The sequence below is a fragment of the Paramacrobiotus metropolitanus genome, unplaced genomic scaffold, assembly GCF_019649055.1.
Source record: "Paramacrobiotus metropolitanus isolate TYO unplaced genomic scaffold, Prichtersi_v1.0 Parri_scaffold0000007, whole genome shotgun sequence".
In the NCBI taxonomy this organism is placed as follows: domain Eukaryota; kingdom Metazoa; phylum Tardigrada; class Eutardigrada; order Parachela; family Macrobiotidae; genus Paramacrobiotus; species Paramacrobiotus metropolitanus.
In genome coordinates, this window is record NW_026570227.1 from 494,499 (window position 1) to 502,206 (window position 7,708).

The 7,708-nt window shown below is 40.9% G+C and overlaps 1 long non-coding RNA gene across 1 annotated transcript; it reads right to left on the bottom strand.

The window, feature by feature from the left end:
- Window positions 1-4,070: 4,070 nt before the first annotated feature.
- Window positions 4,071-4,868, bottom strand: LOC129582501 (uncharacterized). Its single transcript, XR_008689634.1, has 3 exons — window positions 4,702-4,868; window positions 4,400-4,620; window positions 4,071-4,298 (listed from the first exon to the last, which is right to left on the bottom strand). It is a non-coding gene; the product is annotated as an uncharacterized LOC129582501 (long non-coding RNA).
- Between the last annotated feature and the right edge of the window lie 2,840 nt (window positions 4,869-7,708).

Sequence of the window (7,708 nt, forward strand, 5' to 3'; positions counted from 1 at the left end):
CTATGGTTCATGATGATTGTAAGCGGATGGTACAATGCTAACATGCATACAGAAGATCATCATTCTGAAGATACGATACCGATGGTAAAACAGTGCAGAGCTTATATAGGTACAGACAGATGGAAGTAAACGTGAATACCTAGCGGGTATTCCGGGTCGCATAGGCGTCGGTCATAGACCTACAATCCTACATACTTAGATCGTGAAGGTATGATCACAAGCTGATCACATCATGTTTCTCACATGACATTGAGAAACCGAAAATGCATGTAGCGCCTTTTCTATGCGCGTTTCTATTTTCAGGCGTTGCCATTGTCGCGTTTTGTAAAACACGACCGTTCATTCGAGATCGACTGCACTTTGCTGCATGCTCGAAATTCCAAAAAGTTTAAATGCATTCAGGTGTACCAAAAGTGTCATTATTTATCGATCCTTTTCGATTTTGCACATAAATGCACGTAAATAGGACGATCGTTTTTACAATTTTTACAAATTTTCAGGTAAATTTAAAAAAATTCAAATTTCATTTTAAAGTGTGAAAAATGGGAGAATGGTGTTTCCGTGTAAAAAAACGATCTTCATGCATAAGTGCGATTACTGCAAAATTTAAAAAAGAGATCGGTTGATGAGGAGACTTTTGGTACACTTTAACGCATTTAAACTGTTTGGAAATTTCGAACATGCATTACTATCCAAACCGGATATTGCGCGCACAAACGGTTTCACGCCAGTGCACAGATATACAAATCATCTGGTCACAGAATGTCATAAAAAACACAAAAATGGGCTGGGGAGTTTTCGTGCATATACATGAATGTGGTACCATGTACCGGGTCACTTCCCTTAAAACGGGCGCCAGACAAAATTATTTAAATCCAAAAATCGATTCGATCTTCGGTCATGATGGTTCCGATGCAAGTGACAAGTCGGGTGTGGCGGGTGGTAAACAGAAAAAATACTAGTGCGTGCTAGTTGGCAAAACAGGAATATAGGCTACGCATGCAGCGATGGACTCTATATATGCATGGCCAGTGCCAAGCTGACGTCGAGAAGCGGACAGTGGGCGTGACAGAGTACGGAGAACAATACTCGTACGCCACATTAATAACAATTAACACGTTTAACTGAACAATACAAGCCCACTACATATCTGCTAGACGAGACTGAATAATCACCGTTTATTCGTTCGTTTATATGTATACTGGCCCGGCAATGGTACGCACTTAACGCTTTTTACAAGAACTAGGTAAGAACCCACAGTACAGTGCAATAACCTACTGTCAAAAACAGCTAGAAGGTTTTTGCAAGTACTTAGATTGGCTCAACTTTGCGTGTAGGGCGGAGTGCCGGTGTTTCGTCCACTTATGCCACGTTTTGTTTACAGAAAAAACTGTGGGGTATATATCGAGAGGTGTGTAAGTAATGTAAATTCGCGTAAGGCACCGTTAATAAGCGTATCTGGGCGCTTCCGCAGGGGTTATTAGTAGATTAGTAGATTACATACTCAACTCATTGTAAGTAACGAAAGTCTGTGTAAGGTCGCGTAAGCACGTGTAAGCAATTGTTAGCTATAAGTCCATGTAAGTAACGTAAGTCTGCGTAAGTTCACGTAAGTCTGTGTCAGTTACAGTTAGCTGTGAGTCCATGTAAGTATGAAAAGCACCCGTATAGGGTTGGCTGCCACCTGCCATTTAGGCCACCTGATACTTGGGCACCATGTACTTCGGTTTCTTAGACTATGGGTTTCCGAGGTTTCTTAGTACTCTTTGCTTTTCTTCGGCTTCTTAGGTTTTATACTTTTTAATTCTCTTAGGTTTCTTTGATTTTTTTCGAATTCTTAGGTGGCCGAAATGACACGTTCACGATCATTGGCAATTTCAAACACAAATCCAGATTAAGCACAGAAAACTGATATACATGTACTAGCGCGTATCACTACATATTGATAAACACAGTAGCCATTATTTGCTAATAAAATTTTATGCGCCGAGAATCCCTTGTGGGGTCTTAATCAACGAAATGGGAGTTTTCATAAACTGTTAAGAAAAAATTCGTGATACTGATGCCAACTACAAAGTGCTGCGTTGATGGCGGCAGTGTATGCACTTGTTTGAAGTGTTTTCGTTGTTCTCGCATAGCTTCTCATCAATCGCATTCTTTGAGTTTCTTCTAACTTTCCAGCTATACGAAGTATTTGTTAATTCCTGCACTAGCAGATCGAGGCAAGATTAGACAAACCCTTTAGCTTTTGTGATTGTACTAGTCGAAGACGCTAAATAACTTGAAAGCTTAAGTAAAAATCGCTACCTCCACGAAATCGAGTTCTGTTGTGGATGAACTAAAAACTGTTTAAATCTTATTGAATAATGGAGTATGATATACAAATGTACTGAAAGTTTAATTTATTGACCAATATATTGCGGAAGTTTTATAAAGGGGCTCAATAAGCCGCGCGCATATTCATCGAAAGCAGGTTCGTGATATGACATCCGGTTACCGGAAAACGAATAATAATCTGAAGCGATTGCGCAGTGACTACCTTGTAATTTAAACGATGCCGGTAAATCTAGCCATCCTACCATTTCTTGCTTTGACAGCTAATTGCGGAAGTTAAAGTCCCCGGAATATATATACCCTGGACAAGTATTTCGCAAGTCTTGGCCGTGCAACTACCGGTAATGACAATATGAGAAGCCTCGTCGATTGACTTATAATGCGACATAACGCCCCATTGAACTATACAGTCGTTAATTCTCAGCGTAAACGTCAATCACGTAGTGTTTTCTTCGTTATGTAAAAGCTTGCTTATCTGAGAGTTACAGCGTAAAACCTGTTTGAACGAAATGGTATTTACCGAATATGATGGTACGGAATATGGAATATGTTATATGGAAACCGAGACAGCTTTTCCTCGTAATCGGTACAGCTTGTCAGCGCAGTCGAAAAAAGCGTGATTCTGTGTTATTTATGGTGCAAAATGACCAGCTCGTTCAAGGAATGTAGCGGCGTCTGCATCCCCAAGCATAATTAATTAATTGGCGGTATAGGTAAGGAAGATATATATAAGCATCGAGTCAGTCAGACGACATATCACAAAACTGTTTACACTTTACAGTACAATTTTTTCCACAGTGCGTGCATTCCCTGTTTAACATGCGGAAATTAATCCACGGCACTTCGGTTTTGCTGCTGATCCTAGCCACCACTCAAGCCAGCCCGGCCCAAGTGCGTTTCGGCAACGATGCAAAATCTGCAGGAAATTCCACACAATCCGTCGATAACGCAGTGGAGGAGGCTAACAAACCGAGCTTAAATGGAATCCAGACGGTAATGGGAGCCAATAATGCCAACGGAACTGCGCCAGGCTTCCAAGAGCTTCAAACACGCCGAGCGAGTGTTCCGGGGTTTTTGTTGCGACCGCCGCCGGAATCTTCATTTCCACGTCAACAGCCTGCGAGCGACGGAAATAGGTTCACATATGACTCCGCAATGAACTGGATTAAGCGCAAAGCCCTGTAATTTAATACATATACGTACTAACTACTTTTCAGCTGGGATAAATTATAATCGATTAACTGCAACCAACATTCTGTTGTTTATAATATGACTTTTGACTAAATTTCATAAAACTCTTTAACAACTATCAAGGCCATGATTATCGTGCATTCCATACAAGTAATAACGTTTGACAATGTATTATTTGGATTCTGTAGCATACGAATTATGTGTTTCTGTGTAGTTGTGTTCAAAACTACATGCGGGTAGAATATTGCGGCGACATCGTTAGGGATTCGTCACCTTTGCTGCATATTGCAGATTCCCAAGAATAAAATATCGTAAAAATCGTAGAAGATGCGTCATGGTTATCAAGCTTTCCTGCTCCTAGCCATTCTGTGCAAGAAAAGCATTGGCTCGCCTTGCTCATTTTGTCAATCCAAATCAATATATCAATCAGCTCTCAGTCCATAAATTTGACATTTTAAGAAATAACACACAAAAGTTTTTCTGGTGTGTTTCATACAGTATTACTTTAACAAAACAAGACCACGGTCAGGCTAACAACACAATGAACAAAAGCGAAACAAATCGAGACATCACAATAGGCCGTTATGGAATCGCTTTTTATTCCACTGCAGCTTGTTTCGGTTCATATTCTCGAGGGTTTCTTGAAGGTGTAGAAAGGTAAATAGGATTCTTTCATTCCACGCAGTGCGAGGATCCGTGAATGACGCGATAGATCCGTCGGGACTTTTTAGCGGTCGCGTGCATGGTTAGAGCAGCGGCGCACCGCACAAAATCTAAAAACTTTCTCTGTTTTTTTTTAACATTTAAATCTGAATCAGTTTTAAACTGTTAGTCCAGGAAATGCATCTCCTGTTGTCTTAAGCGTTGCGCCTACCGTTGCCAAATAAAACGTTTTGCGCCGGTACCAGATTCAAAACAGATATGGCATATGACAAGAGCGGAAAGCGGATGAGAAACAACTTTTGCCGCGGTATTTCCCGCCGATTCTCCCGCGAATCTTCACTGGCATATATTCGAAATCGTGACTTCTTGCGCTACGTGCAAAACGTCATTGATACAGCATGAAACCGCTTCCGGTTACCTCAATTTTTGGCACTAATGCAAGCACAAAAAAACCTAACATATTGTTGGATACAAAGAACAAGTTGTCGCCGCCTGATGGGCACTTGCACTTACTGTTTAATGACAGAACGCTGGGCATACATATCACGTGGAACCACTTGGTTTCCGGAGACACTAGCACAAGGTTCACGTTGTGGAGCGTGAACCTTTTGTCAATGCCCACGGAAACATTGCCGGAGCCGCAGCGCTCGCGACGGGCAAACCGGCTGCGCAGCTGACGAGACGCGGACCTCTGTTGGCCATCCTTCGAAACACTTTAACCTAGATTGAAAATCAGTAAATATTACGCTTCTGTTCTGAACACTACACCGGCTGCATATCTCACCAATGTCCAGAAATCCACCTGGGAAAAATATGCTTTTTAACGGCTTTTAATATAAGAAAACCTCCCGTATTCAACATTTGCAATATAACATTTGTCGATCTGCCATTCAATTTCGCTAGGCGTCCATTAAAGGACGAGGCTGAATTTTTGCAGCCTCATCACAGAATCTCCACAGCATTTTACAGGCTGGGGGATTGTATTCATTGCCGAAGCATCGACCGAACGACACAAAGTCGGCCTCGTGACCAGAATAATTGAAATCAACAAGGTAGTCATTCTCCGCGATTACAGCAATAACCAGGCCCTGGCGGAAGGAACCGTCGCCGTCTCGCAGATCAACCGCCCCGTAACACCAGGCACGGATGTTTTCAAACATATTTGAACTAGGTAGTTTGGCCCATACTAGGCAGCTTTGGACTAGACTGTTAGTGCTCCCATACTGTATCAGTAACATATTATGGTGGCTAAAGCCTTCTAAAAATTACTTGATAATGCAGGAACGTAAGATTGGGCAACATATATGCAGTAAAAAAGTAGTTTATGTGTTACAAGATCATTCAATCACCGGTTCCCCAACATCAGTTCATCGATAAAGGCACCATGAAAAATCGATACGAATTATCACGTTTACGGATCCAGTCTGCGCTCAACAGCTGCGGAACTCGCACAGCGGCATGGTTGCGTGACTTGCGCCATTGATCGGAGGCCGATACCGGCAACCATGACGTAGACTTGGTAAAAATGGTTTTAAAATACGGATCAAGGCGAAAACGGTTGCAATGTCGCCAAAGTAAGTGTTGCCATACTGTAACGGTAAAATCTTTATGAGGGTACATAATTCTCAACACGGCAGAACAATACGGGTTCTTTATGAACATTATTCTCAGCACGGCAGTGCGACGTACGACCAGTTATACAACTTAATTGCTAAAAATCGTTTTTCAAATGAAAATTAGCTGAGTTCATTTAACCTTTACCTGCGCAAACTCTTAATCCTATTTATTTCCTGTTTCTTACTGTGGTTGCACACTTTTTTATTTTTACTTACTCTGCACGCAAAATTGTATATGTAGCTAATTTTTAATTTTAAGGGATCACTCACCAACTAATGGATTTACATGCATTCAATTTTATAGTACGAGTTATACATAGTTATTTATAGTACGAGTTTTTTATTTTATAGTTTCTCGTAATTCACTATTACATCACTAAAAGCGGGAGGAGAAATGCAACTATGAAGGAAGCCATATACCCTAAAGTTTCCTTGTCTACAGATTTTCCTCGCAGTTGCTTTAACAGCTGCGTGCGTGCATTAACAGACCGGAGCACAGCATCTCACGTGCTCGAGTAAACGCGGTTTTTACGAAGAACTTAAGGGAAGTGGGCCGGTACATGGTGCCAAATTCGTGTAAATGCACGAAAACTTACACTTCGCACTCCCAAACGCATTTTTGTTTCAGTTGACGTTTTGTAGCCAGAAGAATTGTAAACACTGGCGTGATAACCGTTTGTGGCGCAACATCCGGTTCGGGAGTTATGGCTGCTGCAAAATTCCAAAAAGTTTAAATGCGTTCAGGTGTACCAATAGTCTCATTATAGACCGATCTCTCTCAAATTTTGCACGTAAATGCGCATGTCCATGAAGATCGTTTCTACACCGATCCAGGCTTCCATGATTTTTTTCAAATTTTAAAATGAATTTTAAAATTTTTGAAATTCATTTTAAAATTTGAAAAACATGCTAGAACAGTGGATCGGTGTAAAAAAATTCTTCGTGGTTATATGCATTTACATGCAAAATTTGAGGGAGATCGGTCTATAATGAGACTTTTGGTACACCTGAATGCACTTAAACTTTTTGGAATTTTTTAACAGCCATAACTCCCGAACCGGATGTTGCGCGCGCAAACGGTTTTCACACCAGTGTATACAAATCCTCTGGCTACAGAATGCCATAAACCGAAACAAAAATGTGTTTGGGAGTGCGCGAAAGTGTAAGTTTTCATGCATGTACACGAATTTGGCACCGTGTACCGGCCCACTTCCCTTAACATTGCGTTGCCGGCATAAAAACACAATCTGTTGAAAATATTACGGTATAGGTACTGTATCTATCCTGCACAGAGCCACAGACATACAGATTGTTCCGCTTTTAGTAAAAATTAACACTACGAAAATCCAAAATGCACATACAACTGAATTATAAAGCGAAATATAGTGGAAATGCCCAGTTAACAATATGGATAAAATTAGCTGAACGCGTTAATGCCGGGAGCGGGGAGTTACAAAATAGGGAATACTTTCGGAATGTCATTTGTACTCGTGTATTTGTGAACAGTAAATAGGCTGCCGTAAAAACGGTTTGTATTTACTTCTCCAGTAAAATAATCTTTATTCGCCAGTGCTCTCTTTAAAACGAAATCGCTGCCACGCTATTGCAAACCATAAAACCGGCAATAACTTCTGAGCTGTTTTTGAAATCCCTGTGACAGCCTCGTTAAAAAAACGGTTAAATTTCATTATTCAGCCGCAGGCTAGCGCGTTAATGCCGAGATATCACTACATAAATGTTTTTTTCTTTGTTGTGTTAGTAAATATTAAATAATGAGAAGTGAACTTCCATTTATGTACATTAGAAAGTGAATGACCTGTGATGCGCAGCAGTGTATAACTAAAACGATATACGCACATAAATTGTTAGATGGCCGAGCCGGTTGTTTGTAGGCTATCCCTTGT